The sequence below is a fragment of the Aquila chrysaetos genome, chromosome 5, assembly GCF_900496995.4.
Source record: "Aquila chrysaetos chrysaetos chromosome 5, bAquChr1.4, whole genome shotgun sequence".
Taxonomy (NCBI): domain Eukaryota; kingdom Metazoa; phylum Chordata; class Aves; order Accipitriformes; family Accipitridae; genus Aquila; species Aquila chrysaetos.
The window spans coordinates 7,965,796-7,979,434 of NC_044008.1; the positions used below are offsets into that span (position 1 = coordinate 7,965,796).

General features: G+C 46.3%; 1 protein-coding gene across 7 annotated transcripts in view; it reads right to left on the reverse strand.

The window, feature by feature from the left end:
- Window positions 1–13,639, reverse strand: part of FRMD4A (FERM domain containing 4A) — a 385,243-nt gene that overhangs the window by 197,281 nt on the left and 174,323 nt on the right. The gene's annotated exons all lie outside the window — the stretch shown is intronic.

Sequence of the window (13,639 nt, forward strand, 5' to 3'; positions counted from 1 at the left end):
CAAAGGGAACATTTTAGAAAAATCAATGGTCCAGCTTTCTCATGTTTGATCTTGCTTATGGGTTGGAAAGCCTGTTCCTGCCTAAGTTAAAGCCCATATATTTAATTTATTCTGAAGTTCCTTATGATCACTACAAATAAATACTTGTCTTGCTGGTTAGGATGCAATTGTCACTGGACAGAGAGAAAAGATATAATATAAACAGGTCAAATATGACCTTCAGAGTAGAAATGAGGAGGGATCTCGTCCTATTCCAGAGAAGTCATCAGTTTCCTGAGCAACATTAGACGAGTCACATAACTTTATGGGTCTCCTTTTCCTCAGAAGATTAATTCACTGATACTCGTCAGGTGCTATGAAATCTCAGGGGAGCTGTTTTACATTAAAAAGTAAATATGTGTTCAGCCTGCTAGAGAGCCAGCTGGTCATACTCCGCAGGAGTTATGCAGCAAAAAGCAGGAATACTTAAGATATCTTGGATCAATAGCGTACCCTCTGTGTTGAAAGATCCTACCTACACTGATTATCAAAATGGGCATTACTATGGGTGAATAAAAGTTCCCTGAGGTGAAGACTAGTTATGTGTCTATATGTTCTCTGTGGGAGTAGTGCTGTATACATCCAGGCGGTGCTAAATGCACGTAGGGAGGGTGCCGTGGAGGAAGGTGATGGCTGTGTCGGCTCTGGGGTACAGAGGTTCCAGAGCAAGCCATGCTGAGCTGTTAACACCACTAAACGCAGTGCACGGACACACTTGCACACTCATTCGCGGCATCTGCACTGAGGCTGACTCACATGGGGCAGTTTGGTTGTTTCTATTGCCACAGCACAATTAATCTGCAGATGGGAAACTCAGGAGTCAACATCGGGGGATTACTGTACTGCAGCAGATCTTCACGCTGAGAACATCTCCCCAGCTGGGACCAGTTAGACCTTCTCAGTAGAGCATGAGAGCTGACCTCTACCCCGTTTGCTCCCGAAACACAGACCCCTGTGGCTCGTGCTAATGGAAAATCTCCATTTGTGTTGTAGGACAGCGCTGGATCTATGCCATCTACAGTGATAATGCATGCACAGTTGACAGAAGATGATAACTTGCACTTCTGTTGCTGCTCGGCTTAAAACCCTGTACAAACATCAGCTTCTATTGCCTCACAATGCATTGAGAGATTTGTATTATTGAGCTGCTACCAGAGCTGCAGATAAACAGAGAGAAGAGGGCTGAAGTGCCTGTGTGGGACAGCCAGTCCCAGAGGCTGGCAGTCCTGGCTTTCCCTTTCTCTGGCTATTTTCTACAGCTACTATTACACCCACGTACCCACCAGCACATCCAGATGGGGTGCTGAGTTTCAGGAGGTATAAATAGTAGCCCAGACTCCATGTGCAGAGGTGGAGAGCAGTTAATCAAACTCCCCAACGCTCTGCCTTCCAACCTGATGATTTGCAATGTGGAATCCAAACTTACTGTCTAGCTTGTTTGCTCATGCCTCCTGAAAAGAGGAGAAAATGGATCGAAAGCTGCTGGATCGAAGCAGCAAGTCAGTCACTTCATTATTTCTGCGGACAGCAGACTGAAGCTGTTCAGAAGTTAAAACAAAGAGGATTTACGCTCTTGATTTAGAAATTGATGACTCATTCCCATTTTGGCTGTTAGAAGTGGCTGTCATTTCCCCTGCCCCCAAAATGTCCATGCCATAAAAAATAAAACCCATAAGCTCTTGCTGTCCTTATCTTGATGCACAAAGAATTCATATGTTCACTGTTGCTATCTGGAGCTTGACTTCCTGTTATTAAGAAGGACATCCTAGTATTTAACAACACGAGATTTTTTTTTTTTCCCCTTCTTCAAGCCAGGCAGAATGTCTAATGATTCTGGGGTTTGTTTCCTGCTTGTAATTAAGTAGGTCACAGCTGCAAAGCAAGAGAACAAGAAAATATTCAGATCACACAAAGCCAAGAACTATTAAATCATTTGCAGCTGAAGGATATGGCAGATTTTCCTTTTTTTAAAAGAAGTCTCAAGTCTAAGGAAAACAAATATAGGAACTTTTAAGAGAATGATGAACTTGGAATTTCTGCCCAAGCGCCACAGTAGCTCGGAAAAAAAGAGTGATCAAAACCCAGCTAATGTTGTTCACAAGTTGAGTAGCTTTATGTGGTTGAAATAAACTCACTTCTTTATTGCTTAGGGCCGTATATTCTATCCATGCAATTCTCTTTGAACCACATGCAAGATTGCCCTCATTTCTTCTGGGCAGTTCCCACCAGGCCCTCCGTGTCAGCCTGAAATGCCATGCTATGCCCTCTCCTGTAGGTCCTACGCAACACACACCCTGTGCCACTCCAGATGCACATCAGTGACGGCATGATCTCTACCCAGACATGAAGCTCCCACGGGGCTGAAGGTTGTTTGATCTGCACTCGTGGCTCTCGGTGTTACGTTGCCCTGATTTGGCTCCCACTCCATCTCTGTTTAGGACAGCGAGCTGTTCTTGGTCCCCGCACGACTGCCTTCACTCCACAGACAAGTATTGGCAGCGCGTGGTCCATTGCCCTTAATGAGCCATGCACACGTGGGTTGAAGAACAACCTCTGAAGGGCCCTCACAGTAGGGGTAGGAGCTGGCGTTTAGCCTCGTCACGGACAGGCATCAATTGACAAAGCCACGGCACAACCTTGCAAAGCCAGGAAAAACTTCCTTCGTGGAGCCGGGATGTCGGTCTGTGTGAACCAGGCGCTTCAGGACAAAGTTGGTCCTGACTGACCTCATTTGGGTTATTGCAGGATTCGGGAGGAGCATAATGCATGCAGATTTCCATCGTGGTGCTTTTCCCTAGGCTTTGGTATAAACACTCCTCCGAGCTATTGCTCAGCCAAAAAGAGGGGTCAGAGAGCAAGAATCCCACCGCCCTCACCTTCCCCAGGTACAGGGCCTGGGACTACTCTGTTCCATCATGAAAAGGAGATGAAACAGGGTACTCAGCTCTGACAACAGCCCCATTAAGTGGCTGCCTTGGTCTAGAGAGCAATGGAGACGTGTCCCAAAGGCATCGTAGCTGTAACAATAGGGCTCTTATTCTGTGCAGTGAGAGAAACGGTCTTTGGGAAGATTTATATCTGAAGCCCACCAAAATCAACACTGTACAGGGCAGTGGTCCAGTCAGACAAGAATCACTGCCTTGGCAGGGAACACCCTCTATGAATCTGTTTGATTTCAAAATAGGGTGTTTGGTTTTGTCAGAAGAGTGGTTAAGATATGGGCAGAATAGCAAGAATGAAAGCGTATTGCTGCTTCTATAAAAATGTGATCGGGAGAGACATAAATCTCAGCAATTATAAATTGGTGATGACCTCATGTTTACTCAAGCTCTGATTGGGAAACTGTCATGGGAAAGAAAAGCCCACGTAGATGGTATTCTGGGCTCTGTCCCCGTCTGACCGGACGTGGTCAGTTCATTCCAGGATAAGAGAATGTGGACCGTTTCATGCTGGTATTTCTTGGCTTCGCAAGCTAGGAACTGGGAGGGAGAGATGGTCTGTGCCCCCCCACGGGCAATCGTTACGAAACACAAACAACGGAGGGTTTCTCGGAGGCCGGTGCCCAAGGAATTTGAGGCCAGTCCTGCAGTCTCTCCTCGCAAAGCGCTCACCTCACAGGAGAGGGGCTGCGTGCAAGAGCATGGTGGTACATATCCTGGGCTGCAGAAGATGCCTGATCCATCTTCAAGTGATTCGGGGTATCTGGATTTGTGGGTTTCCACCTGAAATTTCTCTAAAAGTTGCTGACTTTCAGAAGTGTTTTGCTCACTTCCCTCCAAAATGGCGTTCTTTCCTCTTGAGCCCCTTAAATAGAGGACTCCTGGGGAAGGGAAGGTGCTGACTTCAGAAAAAACACCAGTGCTGGGCTCTATCAGGGAGGTTCAGAGACCTCACCGCATCTCTTGGCCTTTGCAGGAAAGCATTTGCGCTGCCTACACCCTTGTCCTGAATCTTTCAGCAATTTCCCTTCCAGTCTAGGGCGGAAAACGGCATCTGTGGATTAGTATAAAACAAAGCTCAGCAACGAAAAGGTTTCAAAATGCTGCTGCAACCCAGAGTCTGGCCAGCACGGCAGAGTCTGCCGTCACTGGTCGTAAGGAAAAGGGACTAGATCATCCGCTGGCATCAGCCTGCTTATCTTTCCCCTGACACCATCCTCCAGAAGCTGGAGGTTGGTCCCAAGGCCACTTTAACTGCTCTCCGGTGACTGATTGGATGCATTGGAATGCACTAACATAACTGTGCTTTTAAAAATCAACGTCCTCTGGTTTTATGACTCTTCTTGGCCAGGTTCCCACTTGCTGTAACTGAAGCGAACCCTTTTTCATCTGCAGGAAACTGCCACTATTGGTGCATTTGAAAGTTTACAGGAGGATACATGATGGCTGCATTACAGCAAAATCCAGGATGGAAAAAGGAAGCTTTCCAACATTTCAGAGTGGAAATTATGAAAATTAAGAAAGCCTCCTCCCAGTCCCTGGTGTGGTTTGCAAGCAAGGGTTGGGTGGAGAGATGCTGGAGAGGGAGGAAGGGGATGTGGATGTGCACTTTCAGCTAACGGGAGCCCTGAAGTTTGATCCTGCTTCAAACACACCCAGATTTGCACCGTGTTGGCAGTTCACCTTGGCTTTTACCCTGAAAGTATCCTGGCTGCCAAGTGGGAATGACAGCACTGGCTGGGTTCTTGCAGAGGTCTGGGGAGGATCAATGTCTGCGGAGCCTTTGTAGTATGTAAAGCCCGATGTATTACAAGGAATAATTTTAAATTGTGACCTAGGATTGCCAAGCTTCCCTCTTGCAATAGCCCATCCATCATATTAGCCTTGACAGACTTTCGTGGATGGTATTTTCAAAAATTGGGAACTCCAGGCTCTGCCCTCAGGCAACAGTAACAGCTTTGAGTTCAGCTCTGAGGAGAGGAGAGCCTGTGAAACATTTGCAACTTGCTTTTCTTGGGTTTCTGTGAAAATCTGGACCTTTAATGAGGACAAATTACCTGTGGGGTTTTAACCTTGCTCTGCCTCCTCTCCACTGTCTGCTGATGCATTAAGATTGAGTAAGGGAAGACTGAAAGACAGAAAGTCACTTGTTGCCATCCTCATTCAGCTTCCTAAGATGCTCCAAATCATCATGGATAATGTTACAACCCATGCAGGACAAGCCTTGTGGTTAGAGACATACTGTGGCTACTGAATGTAGAGCAAAAGGATTAATAAAAGCAAGATGTTGGAGAGCTTTTTTGGAGTGCTATGGAGGAGGGAAAGGATATTGGCAGTCTCCTCTCTGAAGAGTGGTAATTTCTCATGGATCACACTGACCAGGGGAGCACACTGATCCTGTGCTCTTCCCCCGAGCATCTCACAGTGCTGTTACCCAGCCAGATCTCAGCATCTCTTTCAGATGCAGTAAATACAGGCGTTTATGCAGAGAAACTGATATAAGATACATATTGTTTTGACTGTCAGATTATATCTATCCTGCAATGAAAGAGAGGCATTTGGAGAGGGTGCAAATATAGGATCCAGTCCCTTTCCTATCTCCCCAGCATCCCTGTACTCAGGTAAGGTATCTGGCATTTTATCAAGCCATCGGTCATAAAGCTACACTATGCATTTTCAATTATCTACTTCTGGTGCCCTTAACTCCAGCCTGCAAGCACGTAAACATGGAAGAGTAACCCAGAAGATGGCCATGGGGCTGTCCTTCAGAGCAGATTCAGACATTCCCTCAGGCTGTCTGAACATACGTGTCTCCAAAAGAAACAGCGAGCACCATGAGCTCCCCAAAACAGACTCAAATACAGAAGCTTCTAAAATGGAACGACTGCTTTCTGCAAACATGGAGTCAAGGACACAGAGAGGGGACTGGAGCCCAGGACCCTGCTGCTCGACACCTGCCCTACGTCTGGTGGTCATCCATATGGTGGACAAGAGCACGCATTGCTACCCTTGTGACACAAATTTTAGTTTTGCTGGGACTTAGGTGATGATCTAGTGACCCACAGCAATAAGGAAGCAGAGCCTTCGGCCCGGCTCTGACTCCAAAGACAACAAAGTCTTGATGTTACGCTACAGTTTTCCAGTCTGATCTAGAGGAGCAGGGCTATGAGGGCAGGGCCACCAGAAGGATGGCACCATTGACACCTTTCAGTAAAGCAAATGGTAGCCACCTAGTTTGCTGCAAAATCAATAAACTGTATTGCAAGAGGCACACTTTTTGTTTGCATGCAGGCTTGCACTGGACTTGCAAGCCTTGACTAAAGGAGCAACTACACAGAGCCAACCCTTGCTCATCTGATCGTCCGCACAGGAAAAGCTGTGAGAAGCATACAGTAGTTCCAACATGAATGAGCTGGGTTGCTTTCCTGGCTGTGAAATAGATTTATAACTTCTCCAAAGTGGGGTGCAGCCCATCTGTTTTGCAGTGCACGTGCCCCCTTAAAACTCCCCTCCAAGGACAGGCAATTCCTCCCGCAAGTCCCACAACTATCGGAGGTGGTAGTGCAGGGCTTCCCAGGACAAACCCTAGGCTAATAAACCAAAGATTCACAGGGCCATGTGCAGAGCTAGTGAACGCACAGTTGTGGGGTCAGACTCTGTTGTGGGGACGTTCACATCTGAGCTGGGCTAGCCTGGATGCCCCATCTGGATCTGGTCTCCAGGAGTAAGCATGCAGAGCAAACATGGCATTCTGTGTTTATCTCCTCTAACTGGAAAGGCTTTTGTTCCCTCTACAGTGAATGGAAGATGGATGTCACCACAGAGGGCAATTCATCCCATCCTAAATTGTCTTTGAAGATATTAGGATGAGTTGTCACCAGAAGACACACATTACTCTCTCTTCTTTGACTACTGAAGAGGCCTAAAAAGGTAGTAAAAATTATTACAGTTGCATGACTAACTTGTATATGTAGGCTGGCTGAAGGTACAAGGGGAAGGCAGCTGACATGGGAAATACACACTGACAATAACATAAACCCCTACCTTTAATCTCGCTTAGATGAGTTTCTCCAAAACACATCTCATCCCATCACTCATCTGTTGGGAGTTGGCAGGGTGGAAACTCCCTGTGGCAGAAACTTTTGAGTTAAGGCTGATTTGGTTCACCCTTGCAGTGATTTCTATTCTGAACTAAAATGGTAAGAGTAAAGTGGTACTTGTTCTGCACGTAGATCTCCAAAGGGCAGATGCTTAGTGCATCAACATTAATTGCAGGGTTTTGGTCCTTAGCTATTGTTTCACATGGAGTTTACCTAATCTATGATGATGCAAAACCTGGAGAGAAAATAGATATCCATGGTTCCACCCCATCAGGACTTGGTGGCTTTTACAGAGGGAGTGCTGGAAACTAAAATGAATTTCAACCTCAGTTAAGAAACTTGCTCACTTATTTCAAAGCTTGCACAACCCTAATTACACCTTCTAAATATATTCCAGAAGTACAGCTGGATTGTACAGTGTGAGCGGGTGACTAAATGGCATCATTTGCAGCCCATTATCTTTTCAAAAGCTTTTCATGTGGTATCTTTGGGAAGTGGAGACTAATTGCGCTTCTTGCCTGTGCAATTTGGAGAGTTTGATACTTTGGTCCCAACAAGAAAAAATTAAAGCATAAGAATCACTCGTATCCATCTGCTGGTAGAATGAAAAGTCACCGTTTCTTTGAAGCCATTAGAAGTGATTGAGACAATGAGGATAATGTGTACTTCACCAGGAAATAAGCTAAGCTCAGACAGAAAGTTTGACCAGAATTTTGGAAGTGTGTTTGAAATCTAAATCCAACTTTCCGGACTTCTTGAATCAGCAAAACAGAAACTGTGCGACTACCTACAGAACAGATTGCCGTTTGGTCAGAACAGCCTCTTTCACGATTTCTATCAGGCTGGTTAGGGGGGCCCTGGTGCTTGTGAGCTTCACTAAAGTCACTGCTGGTGTTTAACCAGACTTGTGTTGGTGCCTGGTCTGGACCAAAGATGTCTCAAGAGTGAAAATGGAAAAGCTCTATGAAGGCTAAGTTTGCTGCTCATCCAATGCTTTGTTTTGGTTTTTTTTTTTTTCCATACACTTACAGCATCCTGATCGAAATGGATGAAAAGATTGAACAAGAAGTTAATAACTGGTAAAAGGCATGTATTGCACTTTGCACTTGATGTCTGAAAACGCTGTTAGTTCAGTAAATTGTTGAAGCAACATTTAAGCAGTCCCTTCTATGGATCATGAACTGACAAAGTCTAGAGGATTTCTATGCCTGGACTTTAAAACCCAGCTGAAGGCATGTCTAAGCCCTTCCAGGGATGAGTCCTGGCTAGAAGCTGAGTTAGGACTAGGTCTTTGGGGTGGGGAAGGTTGGAAGATATTATTTCAAATACACAAGCTACCACTTTGCATTATCTATCACTGGCTAACCTTGCATGAAACACAGTCTCTCTATGGAAAAGCCCTTCCAGGAATCTCCCTGTAGGGGTGGTAAGTTACTGCCTTTTGGGCTGTAGGGCACTACCTCGAGGCAAACTACTTCGGTGCTAAACCGTGATAACTCCTGAGCTTTGGGCTGCTGGTGGGGGCAGGATCCGGCCATGGTACTACCTACCTGAGAAAGCCCTTTGAGCAGGCTCATTAGCTGGAAGACCAAAAGGGTCCATGGACTCCAGGAGCCTTTCCACCCCCTCCAAAGCTTTATAACTGGATTCACATGATCCGCCCCCCTTCCCTTCACCCGAATCCAAAACATTTGGCTCATTTCTGGCTCCCAGCCTCTGTCCCCTGGCTTGCCCTTGCTCTATCCCCTGACCTACCCTTGTTGTCCCAGGGTCAGGTCAATGCGAAGGCAACAAATGCCAAACTGTAATGAAAAAAGCTTTTCATTTTCTGATCAAAATATGAATCTGAAGCACTGGAAATTTCACAGCAGAGCCTCTGCTCGTGAGGTCTCCAGGCCCTGAGAGCTTCCAATAATTCAATTAAGCTCCAACCATTCGAAAGCCAATTTGAGCAGTATCCTGGCTCCGAACTCTGCAGAGTTCACCAGTCACTATCTATTAGCCTCTGCCGTGCTCTCACCTCTTGCACTGTTAACCTGCATGCATTTTGGGGGGATAAAGTCTGGCACAGCTCCTGATCCATTTCACAGGGAAGTCTGTTTTGATTTGTTACACCTTTTAGAAGTGTCACAAATTATTACAACTTCCAGACACCCGAGAGGGTGGGCCAAGCATTTACCTGTCTAGGTAGAGTTCAAATTAAACCAATTCATCCCAAATACTTGTGAACAGGTCAGAAAAGATAAAGCTTAGATGAAGCAGATAAAATTGATGTTTCGGCAGTCACAAGTGGTTATATCAGAGCATTATACAGGTGACAGTTTTGCTACTTAAGCTTATCCTCTTATTAATTCTTTTTTTTTGGACACAATTATTCGTCTATAGGGCTGGTGATTAATTCATTTCAAATAAAGTGTGTTGCAAAATGCTGCTTTTTTTTCCCAGCGCTCTAAGTTTGTATATTGGTTTCATCACCTTGCGACTTGAGTGACTTCCAGAAAAAAGCTAAGACAACAGGAGTTCCTTGCTTCAAGGTCTCCCTTCTCTCTTGGGCAACTTCTGCACTCAAACATCTACTGTCCTTTTGTTATACACAGTATGTGACTAACTCTGCTGTCACCTTGGCAGCCTATCAGATTGGTAGTGATGCTGTCAAGGTAAGAGGCCCATGCAAAAAATATCACCAAAGGTGCTAGGCAAAGGTCTGCAGGACCTGCATGCCAGTGTAAGAGTTTGCAAGTAAATAGCATGAACTGGAAAGATCAACTTCCCTTGAAGCACTCGCTTAGTCGTGGTGTCAGAGCGAGTGCTCGCAGCATCACTCACAGAGGCTTGCATGAGAGGGTTTAACAAATGAGGACCGCTCCGCCGTGAATGCCGCAAGATCTGCCTTGTTCCACCCCGTTAGACCCTGCAGAACAGCCCTTGGTGTGAGAGGTTTCCAACCACTTTGCTCTTGAATCCATGCTGGAAAAATGATTAATAACAAGCCAAATGCTGAATTATGCTTTGTCTAGTAGAAAAAGAAAATCGATAACTCAGGGTAGTAAAAGCGCTGGTAGATTTGTATAGCAGCAAGACATACCCGAACTCCTTTGCCGGGTTTGCTCGAAGGCAACCTCCTCTCTTGCCAAAAGCAAAGGTCACCATGAGCTGCAGAATAGCGTGGGAAAACCTGCCTCAGACTTGGCCTGCAGAGCAGAAAGACTGATTTTTTTTTCAGCCCTGGGTTCTCTCTTCTCAAGAGAAATTTATTTATAGGAGGAATGACGTTTCCTGCTGCATTCTTAACGTGCTTGCAGCTTGGGATAAGAACATGGGAGCTTTGTCTTCTGCCATCTGTTTTCTATGGCAATAAATATCCATTTACGGGTTTATCTCTGCCTGGTGTGTTTTAAAGTCATGATATGAATGAGTGTTCATGGATATCCATTCAGAGAGGAAGTGTCATAGGTAAATACCAGTCCCAGGTCTGTGCCCGTGTAGGTTTACACTTGTGTAATGGACAGTGGAGTTCTGGCTTGGGGCTCTGGCCGCATTTTTAATCTTAGCTTATCTTCTTTGGAGGCACAAGAAATAAAAAAGCAATCTGGACTAAAATCCTGTTGAGCTGCAAACATCCACTGACACAACTGGGCACGGGGCCTTTAATTTACCATAGCTGAGAGCTGGGACCTAAAGCTGGGGCACAAACTGCAAGACCTAATTTAAAATGGCTTTTCCAGCCATATCTCTCCCAGCTTGATTTGTTTCTTACAGCACTTCATTTAGTCTGGAGATGGCCTTCCTTTTTACACAGCATCTGTAGTACAATCCTTTGAGCCTTGAAGGCAGAAGAGAGGCCAGACTTGTTCTTTTTTTAATACAGGAAAGCTGCATGTTTTTTCTAGGCTTTCTAACTCAAAAAAACAATGCCTTGTGTTTGTGGTGAGAAACATTCCCGTGGCTGGAAAACAGCCAGTGAGGTCTTGAGAGAAGGAGCAAGTATGTGTTCCTCTTTACCAGAGCCTTGCAACAGCAGAAAGAGATCTCTGAATGGTGCTAGGCATTTGTTAGACATTAGCAGGACTCTATTCATCTTCCTCTCACACACATCCGCAGCACATGGATATAATAAAGATAGCTCGCAGGCATAAACCGTCTCACATTAATAATGCAAAGGGAGAAAGGACTACATATTTAACGTTTATGTTACTGGTGTACATGTTTACTGGTGGGGAAAGGAAGGAAGATCTGGTGGGGAGGACTCTGTGTGGAGAAATACTGTGTTAGGGATGGGATTCATGTCTCCTGGTTTGAGGGGGGTCCTCTTCTGACCAAGGCGTCCCTGTATATGCTGGCTGAAGGAGAGCTGGCTGGGGTTTAAAGAGTTATTAATTCAGCCAAACATGGGTGTTCAAGGGACCACCTCTGCAACCCCTGCAGAGTATTTTGACTGTCTCTGCAGTGGTCCCAAAGGTAGCCCGAGGTGCTGGCCGGGATGGAGACGTCTCATAGACATCAGCATTGACTTAGATGAACCCAGCTCATGTCTCAGTCCTGACACTGGCTGCTGGTGTACCCCATGGCACAAAACTTAATTCCACCTCAGCTGACATGTTTGGTGGTCTCTGGGCCATACTTACTAATATTTAGCACTGCCCTTTTTTATTTGGACTTGTAAAAGCCTTCGCAAAGCCATCTCTTCTGTCTGGTGCATGCCATACATTGTACACATCTCTCACATCTCAGGCTTTACATGTGAAACTTGCTCACTCGGGACCATATTTGGGCTCTTTCCCTGCTGCAGTGGGATTTTGTGGACTCTAAGCTTAGAAACACAGCTTCTATGTGGCTTCAGGACCCCAAGTGCAGGGTATCTGCCCTGCCACCTCTAGGTGATGGGGGACTCCAGGGAGAGAGAACATGATGTATGCTTCAGCCAGGTTGACCACAACCTCATGGGCCAGCTCTGTGACGAGGCGGAGAGAATAAGGCAAGGACAGAGATTTAGGACAAAAAGAAGCTGGTTGCAAAAACCATCCTACCAAATCCTCTGGCAACCCTTGCAGCAAGGCTCCAGGATTTGCCTGACAAGAAGCCTAAACCACACCAACCTTAGGTCAAGAAGTGGGAAGGAGAGAAATAAACTGTGAGTGAAAATAAAACAACACACTCCCCCCGACAGCGGCCAGTCACTTGGGCTGTGCGTGGAGCTGTTAAGTGTGTACACACTGCCAAGTCCCCTGCAGTGCTGGTCATCCTTATGCATCCGTTCTTGCCTCCTATATAAATACTGACCTTCTCTGACACCTCCTTCTGCAGGTATTTCCATGCTCTCCCTTGCTCCCCACCATGGGGTTACCTCCTGGAAACGCCCTGTGAGAGCATTGCTGTTTTTTACACCTCTCCATCACACGGACTAATGCACACAGCAAAGCAAAGACTCGGGCAGCTGTAGCTCAGGTAGGTCGCTATGGATAGCGTGTTTCCAAAGGGGATGTGTGCGTGCACGGAGGAGAGTGGTCTCCCATTTTCCGCACTGCTACGTGACTTGTCTCTGGGCTCATCGGTCTCAGGTATGGTGTGTGTGAAAGCATGAGCCCTTCCAGATGGGGACAGAGGTGCCGTGGCCAGCAGCAGCGGAGGGTGGTGGCCCCGCGGCGGCTAAGAGCTTGCTCTGGCTGAAAAATCACCTGCCACCTTGCGGGAAGCTGCCTTCGAAGGAGAGACCGGTGTCTCTGCCTCCCCACACTTGCGAGAGCAGCTCCAAAGCCACCAGACGCCGACCCACCTCCTGTGATCTGGGTCAGCAACAGCGGTGCCTCGCCGGAGCGGGGGAACCCTCTCCGATGTTACAGCAGTGCTGGGCACTGTACAGGGGACACAAATAAAACCTGTCCCCAAGGCAGGTTAAGGCTGCGGGCAGGACTGCCTGCCCTGGGCCCCTCTCAGAACCGGCATCTTGAACCACAAAGCCCAAATTTACCAGGAGGGACATTTCTGAATGCGCTCCAAAGCGACAAACAACAATCAAACAATAGTAGACCAAAGCTGTGTGAATAATTGATTATCTTTGGTTTGCTTGACGGACTGGAAAGGCAAAGAAAATATGTTTCAGGTTGACACAAAGTTATTCTGCTTCTCCTTCTGCCAAATGGAGATGGAAGAAAAACAACAAAAAAAAAGGCTTTGTGTTTAACCGAAACAGTTTTTGATCTGCATTTAGTTTTTGATATTTTTTCATATCCCTTAAAAAAAAATGAAGGCATTCATCCAAATGAAATTACACTCTGTTTGAAAGAAAACTTGGAAAAAAAAAATTGGTTTGAAATGTCCAAAACCAGATTTTTTTTTTGAGTGACACATGCAACAGACTCGAAGTAAACTCACAGGTGGCTTCAGCTGCCGCAAAACCTGCTTTTCAGCAAAACAGATGCCTCGAGCAAAGGTTTCCCTCAGTCCTGCATGGAGCAACTCTGAGCCGCTCTGGGCTTGTAGAGCTTCTACACGTGCCACCAGCCATGGACCAGTGGGTGCAGCACCCCTTGCCTGCTCCCAGAGCACCTTGCCCAAACTCCC